Consider the following 15,594-nt stretch of genomic DNA (forward strand, 5'->3'; position numbering starts at 1 on the left):
TAGCAAGTGGGCATATCATGAAGCAGTGCTCAAATTCTGTGACGTCTGTGGCTGCTTCGGCTTGACGTGAGGGTGGGGGCCTGTTCCGGAGGATGCCACATTACAGATGTTCAGATAGAAACGTATTGTTTATAACAGAAATAGGAATCTTTCAAGTAGAATAGGAAATCATGTTAGCTCTATTTATTACATTTCTATCTGCAACGTTGTGACCGTTTCACCTCAATGAACACACCTCAGCTATTAGGAGAGACAGAACGTGAGGAGTACTGGGTGATTTGTCGATATGTACCATGCCGTAGTAGTTGCTGTTGACCATGATAGGGCTCCGTCCTCCCACCAGTCGCTCACCTGAAGGGGAGAAACAGACCACCTGGGTTGTGTTCAGTATGCACAAAATGGACAAAAAAGGGGAGGTACCATCTGAAGTTGTCCAATAAGAAATGGTTGTTTTCTTTATCCATTGCAAACCGTTTAGTCACGATGTGCCCTTATGAATATATCCCATAGAAATCATGTGACAACCACGCAACATACTGGCCAGGGCCACAGCCTCAGCAAATCCATTACAATGAATAATTCAAAATGGCCTCCGACAAAGATCTACATTTTTAATGCACCTCTGACTATTAGAATAGGTAATTTCTACGTGTGCATAACGTATCAGAGTGAGTGACTAGCGCAAATAGGGCATGTTTTTTTCTGCACATCTATCGTCATCGATGACTGTATGAAAACGTTACTAGTTGTCAGATCTTCACTTCATCCAGCCTTCCTTGTTTCTCACCTCCCTCTCTCAAAGCTGATTGGATGAGAGGATCCAAAAATCCTCCCTTGGACCTCCTCCAATAAGGAAGGACAGAGGAAGCAAGGACTTGACACCTTACCGTTTTCAGGCACAGCCAGTGTACATATAGGGGATAACTTACGTAGTTGGATGCCCAGACAGCCTTCGAGTTTCAGGTACCACTGTAGCCGGTTCCCCAGGCTGCTCTCAAACTGAGTGGCCAGCGAGGTCATGCGCTCAAACTCATCAGGGGTCATCAGCGGCCGCACTGACTCCAGATACTGCAGAGAAACAGAGCAAGGAACAATAAACATACAGAACAATATACTATTATACACATTATTATAACAGTGAACATATACAACAAAACAGAACACACACAGAATGTTGATAGCTTGTTAGTATAGTGTGTGAACATCTGGTGTGCATATATGTTGTATCTTTTGTCAAACGAATCCCCTATTAGGACAATAAAGATTGAATTGAATTAAAGAGTCTCACCCTGTTGACTGTGTCCTTGATGGCCGGCACAGGCTAGTTTGGCAGAGAGCCCTGATAGCTGTAGAGCAGAGGCTGTCTGCCCGAGAAGATCTGCACCAGCGCCTGTAAAACACACACACAGACAAACACACAAAGCTGGAGTCCTCCTTCAACCACCACCTTGAAATGCTACAGCTTTTAATCTAGATAACCTTTTTACACTGATGGCAATGAGTAAGTAAAAATATAATTTTGACAACATTATTTTGAGAGGAAGTAAGCATGTAAGCATTATAGCGTTTCATTTTACTATGTACACTAAGCTTTATCCTGTGCATATGACAAATACACTTTCATTTGATTTTCATTTGTTGGTGACTCCCCAGGAGTGGATGATAAGTGACAAGGGTCTCTACAGTTACACAGTAGGGTTGGACGATGTCAACCTTTGTCCCATCGTGATTATGTATTCCTAAAACATCGTGATATATGATGGTATCGCCCCCTATCGGCCAACCTCCCAAATATATATATTTAAAAAATATACAAAACGTTTTTAAAAGAAGTAAGTGTGAGCTCGCATGCTCTGGGAGGGATGAGATAACATGTATTTAGTGGAGCCAAATCTTTTCTAGTAGCCTATTCCACTCTGGTGGAGCTGAGGCACGAAAGAGGTGTGTGGGCATGTCTGTGTGTGCCGAAGCAGTGACACAGTTAACAAGCCTCATTGGCTGTGCGTCGTGTGATGGGTTGTAAATCATCATGGGCTGCAGCGCAAGCAACTCTGCTGTCCTCAGAACTGGATAATTATTAACTGATTTGCATTTGTAGGTCTAGGCTACTATGCGTTGAAGGTAGGTTGCACATTTAAAAGCTTTCCTCCGCTGTAGCCTAAGTTTTCTTTAGACTTCTTTATTCAATTTGTCCATCTTGGTATTGTTTTCTCAATTTGACTTCTTGTGGCCGGAAATATAATTTGTCATTCAAAATAAAGTTGTGATTGAGAATAGCACAGACTCAGACTTGCATAATTATTCCCATTTAAAAGCAGCAACTTTAGGACATTAAACACTTTATTCAAATATTTGGGAAATACTTTTCATAATTTTAATTTGTCTTAATGCTTTTATGATATTTCAATTAGTAGGATTAGTTTTTTGGCTGTTTGGCTCACACGGCAAGTAGTGTTTTTTGGGGGGTGGGCTCGCATGCATCATTTCTGTCATATAATGCTTTGGTCAATTGTAAGGTTTGTTCAAATTTCTCATTAGATTTTTATATTTTGCTATTGTTTGTTCCATCTCTCTCATTATTACCTTAGGCCTATCATATTTGTAGTCTATTCAAAAACAACTTAAAACTCTCTGAGATAGCCTAGAACTCTATTAGATAGAGTCATTTTTTTATCATCAAATAGCACGGCGAGAGAAATCCTCCACTATTGGGTAGAGAGAAAAAAACTAAAACATTTTCTGACCAGACAATTAGCACTGCTTTGGTGAAACTTAGCCATGTCTATCTACATTGTTCTCTTGCATTCTGCAAATATAACATATGAATTGAAATAGGCTATAGCAAATAGGAATATAAGCAATTTACTCGGAATGATACCCATGCACTGCCCTGCCTGACTCCGCACTTCTCTTTACTGCGCGAGGCCAGTCAAGTTGAAATAGGTTAGGCATCGTCTGTCCCATCACGATGTCGTCACCATCGACAATGGCTGTCAATCATCCTTGATAGACGATACTACCACAATATCGCCCAACTCTTATACACAGTGTACATATTGGAGAAGGTGAGGAAGAGAGAGGGAGATAGGTAGGGAGGTACTGACCACCCAGACTTTGGTGGTGCTGGACATCTTGTCGCGCTGCTCGAACATCCAGCTGTGGTAGGAGAGCAGCTGCTTAAGGCACATGCGCATGGTGAAGATGAGGGAGAGCCAGAGCAGCGTGCTGAACAGCACCGCCGACATCTTCGTCTGAAACTGGGCACTCAGAGACTGACTGGCAGGGAGAGGGGGAGAAGGACATTAATTAGAGGATGAAATGGGGGTGAGAGGAGTGAGGGGAGAGAGCGGGGGGGTGGGAGAGAGGAGAAAGGGTGAGAGAGGAGCGAGGAGCGAGAGAAAGATTTACGTGAATTGTTGAGAACTATCTAAGGGAAATATTTAATTGGTAAAAATTATATCAGCTGTACAATTCAAGTCTTTAAGCAATATTCATAGACTTTAAAGTCAGTAGAGTGTCTATCTAGCATTTGCAAGGGAGATCGGAGACAGTTAATGAATGGAAGGTGATAAGAAAAAAAGATCAAAATACATGAGAGAAATAGACAAGACGGATAGAGAAAGACACACAGACTGATAAAGACAGAAAAACAGTGAATGAAGGAAGAGGAGTGTCTGAGAGATATAACACAAATTTTGAAGGTACATTGTCGAGTTTGGATCATTTTGACAGTACAGACAGACTGTAGTTCCAGTGCTCGGTTGCTGACTGGTGCTAGCTACCTGACAGGTAGGTGCTCCTGGATCTTGGCAATGAGACCCATGGAGGGGTCGGAGCACGTATACATGGTGCCCAAGATGGCGATGAACACAAACAGCCAGGAGGAGGGACTAGCTGGGTGTCGTGATGTGACTTACTTTAATGTATGACTGTTATTTATCGAATCGCCTAATTATGTTTAATTGTCACTCGATTAAATGAATCATTTAACAATTAACTCATTAGGGATTTGGGGCACCATGGAAGAAGTTGTTTAACGAGTTACCATCTCCCAAATTAAACTCTTAGAAGATATACAGTGGGGGAAAAAAGTATTTAGTCAGCCACCAATTGTGCAAGTTCTCCCACTTAAAAAGATGAGAGAGGCCTGTAATTTTCATCATAGGTACACGTCAACTATGACAGACAAAATGAGAAAGAAAAAAATCCAGAAAATCACATTGTAGGATTTTTAATGAATTTATTAGCAAATTATGGTGGAAAATAAGTATTTGGTCAATAACAAAAGTTTCTCAATACTTTGTTATATACCCTTTGTTGGCAATGACACAGGTCAAACGTTTTCTGTAAGTCTTCACAAGGTTTTCACACACTGTTGATGGTATTTTGGCCCATTCCTCCATGCAGATCTCCTCTAGAGCAGTGATGTTTTGGGGCTGTCGCTGGGCAACACGGACTTTCAACTCCCTCCAAATATTTTCTATGGGGTTGATATCTGGAGACTGGCTAGGCCACTCCAGGACCTTGAAATGCTTCTTACGAAGCCACTCCTTCGTTGCCCGGGCGGTGTGTTTGGGATCATTGTCATGCTGAAAGACCCAGCCACGTTTCATCTTCAATGCCCTTGCTGATGGAAGGAGGTTTTCACTCAAAATCTCACGATGCATGGCCCCATTCATTCTTTCCTTTACACGGATCAGTCGTCCTGGTCCCTTTGCAGAAAAACAGCCCCAAAGCATGATGTTTCCACCCCCCATGCTTCACAGTAGGTATGGTGTTATTTGGATGCAACTCAGCATTCTTTGTCCTCCAAACACGACGAGTTGAGTTTTTACCAAAAAGTTCTATTTTGGTTTCATCTGACCATATGACATTCTCCCAATCCTCTTCTGGATCATCCAAATGCACTCTAGCAAACTTCAGACGGGCCTGGACATGTACTGGCTTAAGCAGGGGGACACGTCTGGCACTGCAGGATTTGAGTCCCTGGCGGCGTAGTGTGTTACTGATGGTAGGCTTTGTTACTTTGGTCCCAGCTCTCTGCAGGTCATTCACTAGGTCCCCCCGTGTGGTTCTGGGATTTTTGCTCACCGTTCTTGTGATCATTTTGACCCCACAGGGTGAGATCTTGCGTGGAGCCCCATATCAAGGGAGATTATCAGTGGTCTTGTATGTCTTCCATTTCCTAATAATTGCTCCCACAGTTGATTTCTTCAAACCAACTGCTTACCTATTGCAGATTCAGTCTTCCCAGCCTGGTGCAGGTCTACACTTTTGTTTCTGGTGTCCTTTGACAGCTCTTTGGTCTTGGCCATAGTGGAGTTTGACTGTTTGAGGTTGTGGACAGGTGTCTTTCATACTGATAACAAGTTCAAACAGGTGCCATTAATACAGGTAACGAGTGGAGGACAGAGGAGCCTCTTAAAGAAGAAGTTACAGGTCTGTGAGAGCCAGAAATCTTGCTTGTTTGTAGGTGACCAAATACTTATTTTCCACCATAATTTGCAAGTAAATTCATAAAAAATCCTACAATGTGACTTTCTGGATTTTTTTTCCTCCATTTTTCTGTCATAGTTGACGTGTACCTATGATGAAAATTACAGGCCTCTCTCATCTTTTTAAGTGGGAGAACTTGCACAATTGTTGGCTGACTAAATACTTTTTTTCTCAATATATATATATATATATATATATATATATATATATACATATATACACAGTATATATATTTTATATATATCGATAACAGTCACTTATTAAATAATTACCTCTTATCAGTCTCATTCTTAACATCGCATAATCCTTGAACCTTATTGATGAATCAGCAATATACAAATTGGCTTAATTATTAATTTACTAACTAAATAATAACACAATACAAACACACATAGGTTATTGATTACTAACGTAATACAATCAAAACAGGTCCCTAGTGGACTGGACTAACATTAGCGTGAATGCTTGGGTAGTGGAGGGGTCAGAATGAAAGGGAGAGACAGATATTCAAACTATCGTGGTTACTTTGGAAACTACGCTACATGGAAATACAAATGATTAAAACCCCACTAAACGCTCATTTGGATTAGAAATGCAACATGTATATACGTGTAGCTGTCCTCGATAGTTCAGTTGACGATGTAGGACTCTGGTTTGCCCACCAGAGATTCCAATGTACTTGGTAGAATTTCTGGTCGTAGTGGTGGTTAGAATGGACACTTCAGATGTACCAGCGGTTGTCGGAGAGGAATTGTCCTTTCCAACTCGTGTCTTTAGTGAAAGTTCTCTAGACGACTATACATGCCAGCTGCTGGTCTAAAGAGTTTCAACCATTTTAAGCCGTGGGGCTTGCTGGTCTGATAGAAATTCAACAATTTGCAACGTTTAGCTCACGCTTCACGTCTGCTGGTCTGATAGAAATTCAACAATTTGCAACGTTTAGCTCACGCTTCACATCTGTTGGTCTTCCTTTGGAGTTGTAGTTTTAAACCATTTTGTAACGTTTAGCTCACGCTTCACGTCTGCTGGTCTGTAGAGTTTCAACCATTTGCAACGTTTAGCTCACGCTTCACGTCTGCTGGTCTGAGATGAATTTCGTCACGAGGCATTTTATACACTCGGGGTAAAAGGGGCGTTCCATCATGTTTGTGCTCATCTGGGCGTGGCCACTGACTGACGACAAATCAATATGGAAAACAATCATCTCATCTAGAATGCTAAAATCACATTATTATCTTCACAAAAGTATTATTATACTTAATCATTCGTTTTATACAACCATTAGACAACCATTATACAAACCCCATAACTGGGAAGTGTACACCCCCAGAGATACAGTTATGTTGTTCCACTGTCTTTAATGACATCACAACATAGTAACGAATTTGACATGATTGTTCTTTAAGTCCCCATCAACCATTTCCCACATTCTTTTAAGTAGGACTATTGTTTCATTATCCACTTTTGGATGTTGGAGTCTTTGCGGGAAGCACTCTCACACACTCACTCTTTGCACTTCTTCAATTTTCTAATAATTGTGCCAACAGTTGTTGCCTTCTCACCAAGCTGCTTGCCTATTGTCCTGTAGCCCATCCCAGCCTTGTGCAGGTCTACAAGTTTATCCCTGATGTCCTTACACAGCTCTCTGGTCTTGGCCATTGTGGATAGGTTGGAGTCTGTTTGATTGAGTGTGTGGACAGGTGTCTTTTATACAGGTAACAAGTTCAAACAGGTGCAGTTAATACAGGTAATGAGTGGAGAATAGAAGGGCTTCTTAAAGAAAAACTAACAGGTCTGTGAGAGCCGGAATTCTTACTGGTTGGTAGGTGATCAAATACTTATGTCATGCAATAAAATGCAAATTCATTACTTAAAAATCATACAATGTGATTTTCTGGATTTTTGTTTTAGATTCCGTCTCTGACAGTTGAAGTGTACCTATGATCAAAATGACAGACCTCTACATGCTTTGTAAGTAGGAAAACCTGCAGAATCGGCAGTGTATCAAATACTTGTTCTCCCCACTGTAGGTTGTAGGTTGGGAGCTTTTGTGAAAGAGCACAGTTAGAAAAATATGCATATAGAAGCAAACCAGATGGACATCATGAAAATGATCGGAGAGGTTGAGAGTAGAAGAAGTTCAGGAGAAAAAACTAACAAAATATAATTATTGTAAAATTGACTGTGTCCATAAAATGTAGATATAAAGTATAAGCTGGAAGTAGAGGCCTAAGCATTGACGTTCACTAGTTTACTCCTAGTAGGGAAAGGGTGGTGGGGTTGGAAAGTAATACATATACTTTAAAAAAATATATGTATGTGTGTATATGTATGTATATATTTATGTGTGATTCCAAACTCTCCACCATGGACAAGACCAAAGAGCCCTCCAAGGATGTCAGGGACAAGATTGTAGACCTACACAAGGCTGGATTGGGCTACAAGACCATCGGCAAGCAGCTTGGTGAGAAGGTGACAACAGTTGGTGCGATTATTTGCAAATGGAAGAAACACAAAATAACTGTCAGTCTCCCTCGGCCTGGGGCTCCATGCAAGATCTCACCTCGTGGAGTTGCAATGATCATGAGAACAGTAAGAAATCAGCCCAGAACTACACGGGAGGATCTTGTCAATGATCTCAAGGCAGCTGGGACCATAGTCACCAAGAAAACAATTGGTAACACACTACGCCGTGAAGGACTGAAATCCTGCAGCGCCCGCAAGGTCCCCCTGCTCAAGAAAGCACATATACATGCCCGTCTGAAGTTTGCCAATGAACATCTGAATGATTCAGAGGAGAACTGGGTGAAAGTGTTGTGGTAAGATGAGACCAAAATGGAGCTCTTTGGCATCAACTCAACACGCCGTGTTTGGAGGAGGAGGAATGCTGCCTATAACCCCAAGAACACCATCCCCCCTGTAAAACATGGAGGTGGAAACATTATGCTAAGGGGTGTTTTTCTGCTAAGGGGACAGGACAACTTCACCGCATCAAAGGGACGATGGATGGGGCCATGTACCGTCAAATCTTGGGTGAGAACCTCCTTCCCTCAGCCAGGGCATTGAAAATGGGTCGTGGATGGGTATTCCAGCATGACAATGACCCAAAACACACGGCCAAGACAACAAAGGAGTGGCTCAAGAAGAAGCACATTAAGATCCTGGAGTGGCCTAGCCAGTCTCCAGACCTTAATCCCATAGAAAAGGTTTGAGTTGCCAAACGTCAGCCTCGAAACCTTAATGACTTGGAGAAGATCTGCAAAGAGGAGTGGGACAAAATCCCTCCTGAGATTTGTGCAAACCTGGTGGCCAACTACAAGAATCGTCTGACCTCTGTGATTGCCAACAAGGGTTTTGCCACCAAGTACTAAGTCATGTTTTGCAGAGGGGTCAAATACTTATTTCCCTCATTTAAATGCAAATCAATTCATAACATTTTTGACATGCGTTTTTCTGGATTTTTTTTGTTGTTATTCTGTCTCTCACTGTTCAAATAAACCTACCATTAAAATTAAAGACTGAACATGTCTTTGTCAGTGGGCAAACGTACAAAATCAGCAGGGGATCAAAAACTTTTTTCCCTCACTGTATATATATATATATATATATATATATATATATATATATATATAAACATGGGGGATTGGAAGTGATGCAGACAATTACATTGATGGAAGTTACAATATATCTGCAATATTAAGCTGATTTAAAAAAGCCCCTTTTAAAAATAAAAAATAAATAAAAATAAAAGCAATCAATATCCACAGAACAAAATGCACAGCGCTCATAAATGCAAAAGGCCTGTAGTGCTTCGGGAGCTAATAAAGAACATTGGGAATGAGTCTTTCTCATTGATTATTGAGGAAAGTACTGATGTCACAACCAAGAAGCAACTGTGTGTGGTGATAAGATGCCACAGCAAGAACCTCTCAAATCACACGAAAAAAAAGAAAAAAAGCAGAACAAGAATAGACTGACGAGTTTCAGAATAAAGTTATTTATTTCTTGCCATTTTGAGCCTGTAATTGAACCCACAATTGATGATGTTCCAGACACTCAACTAGTCTCAAGAAGGCCCATTTTATTGCTTCTTTAATCAGCACAACATTTTTCAGCTGTGCTAACCTAATTGCAAAAGGGTTTTCTAATGATCAATTAGCCTTTTAAAATGATAAACTTGGATTAGCAAACACAACGTGCCATTGGAACACAGGACTGATGGTTGCTGATAATGGGCCTCTGTACGCCTATGTAGATATTCCTTTTTTTTAAATCTACCGTTTCCAGCTACAATAGCCATTTACAACATTAACAATGTCTACATTGTATTTCTGATCAATTTGACGTTATTTTAATGGACAAAGAAATTGCTTTTCTTTCGAAAAAAATGAAATTTCTAAGTGACCCCAAACCTTTGAACGGTAGTGTAAATCTTGGTGGGGCAATAAATATATGTATATATGTTTGATGCATGCCAGCAAAACCACTACACAACACTAAACAATACATGAATTGCACTATAACGGTGACAAACGGTGCCCACAAACTGTTATGGCTTACATAAAGCTGTCCCAACAGCAGAGCTTTCTATTCAGCACCATTGAGTGAATCCTCACCACTGCTACACCTGGCTATCAGCGGAGCCTTGTCTGGCAGCAAAACAGTTCATTCAGCCTCATTTAGTGCCTTTAAAAAAAACATAGCTGACTTAAACAAATGTGGTTTCTGACAATTGAGATGTACAAATTATGGCATAAGGGGACAACGAGCAGATAAGACGCAATCCGTAATTTCAATTAAGACATTAATGAGCGAGCTAGGATGGACGTAGTCAATATAACCATTTGTTCAGCACTTTTGAAATGTACAGCGACAGAATTCACAACATGGGCCGTTCTAACATTATTCTCCCTGTACACCAAGTCAGAACCGTAGGATAAATAAAGGGGTCATATAAACAGACAATGAAAGCTTTTAAAATATTCAATTATTATATTTCTCTAAAATAGGCTATAGGCTACATGTGCACCTCCAAGTCAGAACAGTAGGCTAAGTTATAAGGGGGAAAGGGACCAAATTATTAGGGTGAGGCACATGGGCTACAAACAGCTTACTACACATTTACATTTACATTTACATAATTTAGCAGACACTCTTATCCAGAGCGACTTACAAATTGGTGCATTCAACTTATGATAGCCAGTGGGACAACCAATTGTTTTGTTTTTATGGGGGGGTAGAAGGATTACTCTATACTATTCCAGGTATTCCTTAAAGAGGTAGGGTTTCAAGTGTCTCTGGAAGGTGGTCAGTGACTCTGCTGTCCTGGCGTCGTGGGGGAGCTTGTTCCACCATTGGGGTGCCAGAGCAGCGAATAGCTTTGACTGGGCTGAGCGGGAACTGTGCTTCCGTAGAGGTAGGGGAGCTAGCAGGCCAGAGGTGGATGAACGTAGTGCCCTCGTTTGGGTGTAGGGTCTGATCAGAGCCTGAAGGTAAGGAGGTGCCGTTCCCCTCACAGCTCCATAGGCAAGCACCATGATCTTGTAGTAGATGCGAGCCTCAACTGGAAGCCAGCGGAGGAGCGGAGGAGCGGGGTGACATGAGAGAACTTGGGAAGGTTGAACACCAGACGGGCTGCAGCGTTCTGGATAAGTTGTAGGGGTTTAATGGCACAGGCAGGGAGCCCAGCCAACAGCGAGTTGCAGTAATCCAGACGGGAGATGACAAGTGCCTGGATTAGGACCTGTGCCCGCTTTCTGTGTAAGGTAGGGTCGTACTCTGTGAATGTTGTAGAGCATGAACCTGCAGGATCGGGTCACCACTTTGATGTTAGAGGAGAATGACAGGGTGTTGTCCAGGGTCACGCCAAGGTTCTTTGCACTCTGGGAGGAGGACACAATGGAGTTGTCAACCGTGATGGCGAGATCATGGAGCGGGCAGTCCTTCCCCGGGAGGAAGAGCAGCTCCGTCTTGCCGAGGTTCAGCTTGAGGTGGTGATCCGACATCCACACTGATATGTCTGCCAGACATGCAGAGATGCGATTCGCCACCTGGTTATCAGAAGGGGGAATAGTGAAAATGAATTGTGTGTTGTCTGCATAGCAATGATAGGAGAGACCATGTGAGGATATGACAGAGCCAAGTGACTTGGTGTATAGAGAGAATAGGAGAGGGCCTAGAACTGAGCCCTGGGGGACACCAGTGGTGAGAGCACGTGGTAAGGAGAAAGATTCTCGCCACGCCACCTGGTAGGAGCAACCTGTCAGGTAGGATGCAATCCAAGAGTGAGCAGCGCCGGAGATGCCCAACTCGGAGTGGGTGGAGAGGAGGATCTGATGGTTCACAGTATCAAAGGCAGCGGATAGGTCTAGAAGGATAAGAGCAGAGGAGAGAGAGTTAGCTTTAGCAGTGCGGAGAACCTCTGTGACACAGAGAAGAGCAGTCTCAGTTGAATGACCAGTCTTGAAACCTGACTGGTTTAGTTCAAGAAGGTCATTCTGAGAGAGATAGCAGGAGAGTTGGCTAGAGACGTCAAACTCAAGAGTTTTGGAGAGAACAGAAAGAAGTGATACTGGTCTGTAGTTGTTGACATCGGAGGGATCGAGTGTAGGTTTTTTGAGGAGGGGTGCAACTCTCGCTCTCTTGAAGACGGAAGGGACATGGCCAGTGGTCAAGGATGAGTTGATGAGCGAGGTGAGGTAAGGGAGAAGGTCTCCGGAAATGGTCTGGAGAAGAGAGGAGGGGATAGGGTCAAGCGGGCAGGTTGTTGTGCGGCCGGCCGTCACAAGTTGCAAGATTTCATCTGGAGAGAGAGGGGAGAAAGAAGCCAAAGCATAGGGTAGGGCAGTGTGAGCAGGACCTGCGGTGTCATTTGACTTAATAAATGAGGATCAGATGTCGTCAACCTTCTTTTGAAAATTGTTGACGAAGTCATCCACAGAGAGGGAGGAGGGAGGGGGAGGAGGATTCAGCAGGGAGGAGAAGGTGGCAAAGAGCTTCCTAGGGTTAGAGGCAGAGGCTTGAAATTTAGAGTGGTAGAAAGTGGCTTTAGCAGTGGAAACAGAGGAAGAGAATGTATAGAGGAGGGAGTGAAAAGATGACAGGTCCGCAGGGAGTCTAGTTTTCCTCCATTTCCACTTCTGTGAGCTCACTATGAGTCGTCAAGCCACGGAGCTGGAGGGGAGGACCGAGCCGGCCGGGAGGATAGGGGACATAGGGACATAGAGAGTCAAAAGATGCAGAAATGGAGGAGAGGAGGGTTGAGGAGGCAGAATCAGGAGATCGGAGGGGGAAGGATTTAGCAGAGGGAAGAGATGATAGGATGGAAGAGGAGAGAGTAGCGGGAGAGAGAGAGAGCGAAGGTTGCGACGGCACATTACCATCTGAGTAAGTAACACTTACTATTACTTTCTTAGCTACAGTATACATATATCCCTGGCATATTACATCATTTATGCAGCAGCATACAAGACATGTTTGGACTCAACTTGTTATGCTGTGCTCACTTGAACAGGAAAGTGGCGCGACTGTCCTTGTGGGAAATTTTCTAATCAAACTTTGTCATCAAAGTCTGTCAAAGTCTGGCATTCTCTGGATTTATGGTGCTTTCAAGACAACTGGGAACTCAGAAAAAATCAAGGTTGAATCATGACGTCAGTGATCTTCAGGTTGGAGCTCTAGAAAAAGGCCAGAATTCCCGACTTGGAATTCCGAGTTGGATGACAGTTCAAAACGTATTTTACCAGTCGGAGCTCTTTTTTTCCAGAGTTCCCAGTTGTCTTGAACTCACTGAAGTCTGAGATTTCCCAGTTCCAACTTTCCAGTTGTTTTGAACGCGGCAGAAGTCATGCTGGATTGACAGCATGGCCAATGTATTCAACCTTTTCTGTCCAATGGCATGTGAATGGTTATCCTTTTAAGCTTGGAAAAGAGACCATTATACCCAGACTTGGACCACACACCCACTCCACTGAATAGCAGGCTAGTGATTGATTTGCAACGCTTGCAGTTAGCCACTGATTCCTTCCAAACCACTCATTGTTGAATTTTCGATTTCCAACTTGTTGTGTAATGTTTATGTCCAAAGGCCGATGAGCACCGATACATTTTATCTATAATTTATCTTCATATGACAAGGATTGAGAAGGATTTGCCAGTAGATTGTAAACGTGATTCATGATGATGACTGCTTGTCTAGCTAAGATTTTGAAAGTATGATGTTGACATGATCAGTCCAATCAAAGCTACGGTAGATATGTGATTTGACGACATTTAGTCTGTGGCCAATGACCTTGAGCCTTCTTGGATGGGCACTTCTAATGTAACTATGGCAGCACCCAAGGAGCTCTCCCCATAGATTTTGCAGTGACTAGTGTCCCCATGAGTGACAGATTGCTGAGCCAATCACGGTGCAACTAGAGAACATTACCAACCCCTACGCTCTGTATTTTCCACTGGCTGCCCCACCACCACAGAAAGCACTGAGCTAGGCTGAAACACCTACATGTTGGAGCTGCCTTACTCAAGAAAGAGACCATGTTTGTATGCGGCTTTATTAACTCAATGATTTTTTTGTTTACAAACTGATATGTAACACGATTTAATGCCAAAATAACATGCCAAATGAAATACAAAAAAACATGGTTTGTTTTTTTAGTTAATTTACCGTCATTCAGTGACGACCCGCCCTGAATGACGGGTCGCCACTGAAGTATTTAGATTGTCATTATGAAGACGCCTATTGGATAAATGTGCGAACTCCTCTCTTGCTGCTAGAAAAACATTTTTGGGGTAGTTTTTAGGCCTTGTGGGCGGTTTTTGAGTGTTCATTGGGATATACATTTTAGCTTGAGCTGGCAACACTGCATCAGGAGTCTGTATTGGTTTGACGCCCTGAATTGTGCATAATTCTGGTGGTTGGCGACTGAAAATAACCATACCACAATACAGCCAGCTTCAGCAAAAAAACTTTTCCTTTCAACAAAAGCATATAATCTCTAGGAACTCTACTTACCAGACAAAGTGAAATGTGTCCCTCGTTATCAAATAAACATCTGAATCCAACTGTCACGGAATAAGCCGAGGCTGCCCTCCTCCTTGCTCGGGCAGGCTTCGGCGTTCGTCGTCCCCGGAGTACTAGCTGCCACCGATCTATGTTTCGGTGTTTGTCTAGTTTGTCCTGATTGTTTTCACCTGTTTCCCATTATGTTACATTGTATTCCCTTTATAACCCCCTGTCTCTCATTAGTTATTGTGTGTAATTGTTTTCCGTGAGGTCGACAGTTTTCGGGTGTATGCGTATTTTGTTCCTCTCTGTTTGGAGGTTTTGTTTATAATTTTATTTACTGTGCAAGTAAAGTTTGTCTGCCAGTAGCTCGGTGTCCTGCGCTTGACTTCGCTCACAGCATACACGTCGCCCTGACACCAACTTTCCTCCAAACTGCACCATACTCCTGCTGTGTAAACACTGGTAGATTTCGTGGTAGGAAGTCTTGCGTAAAATGCTTGGCAGGAATATGGTGCAGTTCGGACAAAAACTGGATTCTGACATTTATCTGATATCGAGGGGCACATTTCACTTTGTCTGGTAAGTAGAGTTCCTAGAGAATATTCATAAGCTTTTGTTGACAGTAAACGTTACTTTGGTGTAGCCGGCTATATTCTGGTATGTTTATTTTTCGACGCCAACCACCAGAACGATGCACGACAGGGAGTCCAATACTCAGACTCCCGATTTTGTGTCCCAATGCTTACCGACACGCATCTTTTCCAGAATGACTTGGTTAGCTAGCTAAAAGCTAATGCTGAATAACATGTATTGTTAACTAATAGCTCAGTTAGCCATCAACCTAACCGCAGTCAGCAAAGGCATTTGGATATCCTGGCACATTGAACTATTTGCATCTTGTAACTAAACCTGCAAATATAGCTGGCTTGCCATCTAACTTTGTTCATTGTCATGCCATGGACTTCAAAATAATCTGCGAGTTTAGCTGACTAACGTTAGCTTTGCCTGACAGCGCCTTGCCAATTCTACAAACGACACGATACGCGTGGATTTTCTAACAATTTCAAAGTTTAGGTGAAACGTGTAACTAT

At 42.6% G+C, this 15,594-nt stretch overlaps 1 pseudogene; it reads right to left on the bottom strand.

Annotated features, from left to right (window-relative positions):
• Nucleotides 1-217: 217 nt before the first annotated feature.
• Nucleotides 218-15,259, bottom strand: LOC121548101 (annotated as a pseudogene).
• Nucleotides 15,260-15,594: the final 335 nt, after the last annotated feature.

This window comes from Coregonus clupeaformis, chromosome 31 (genome assembly GCF_020615455.1).
Source record: "Coregonus clupeaformis isolate EN_2021a chromosome 31, ASM2061545v1, whole genome shotgun sequence".
Lineage (NCBI taxonomy): Eukaryota > Metazoa > Chordata > Actinopteri > Salmoniformes > Salmonidae > Coregonus > Coregonus clupeaformis.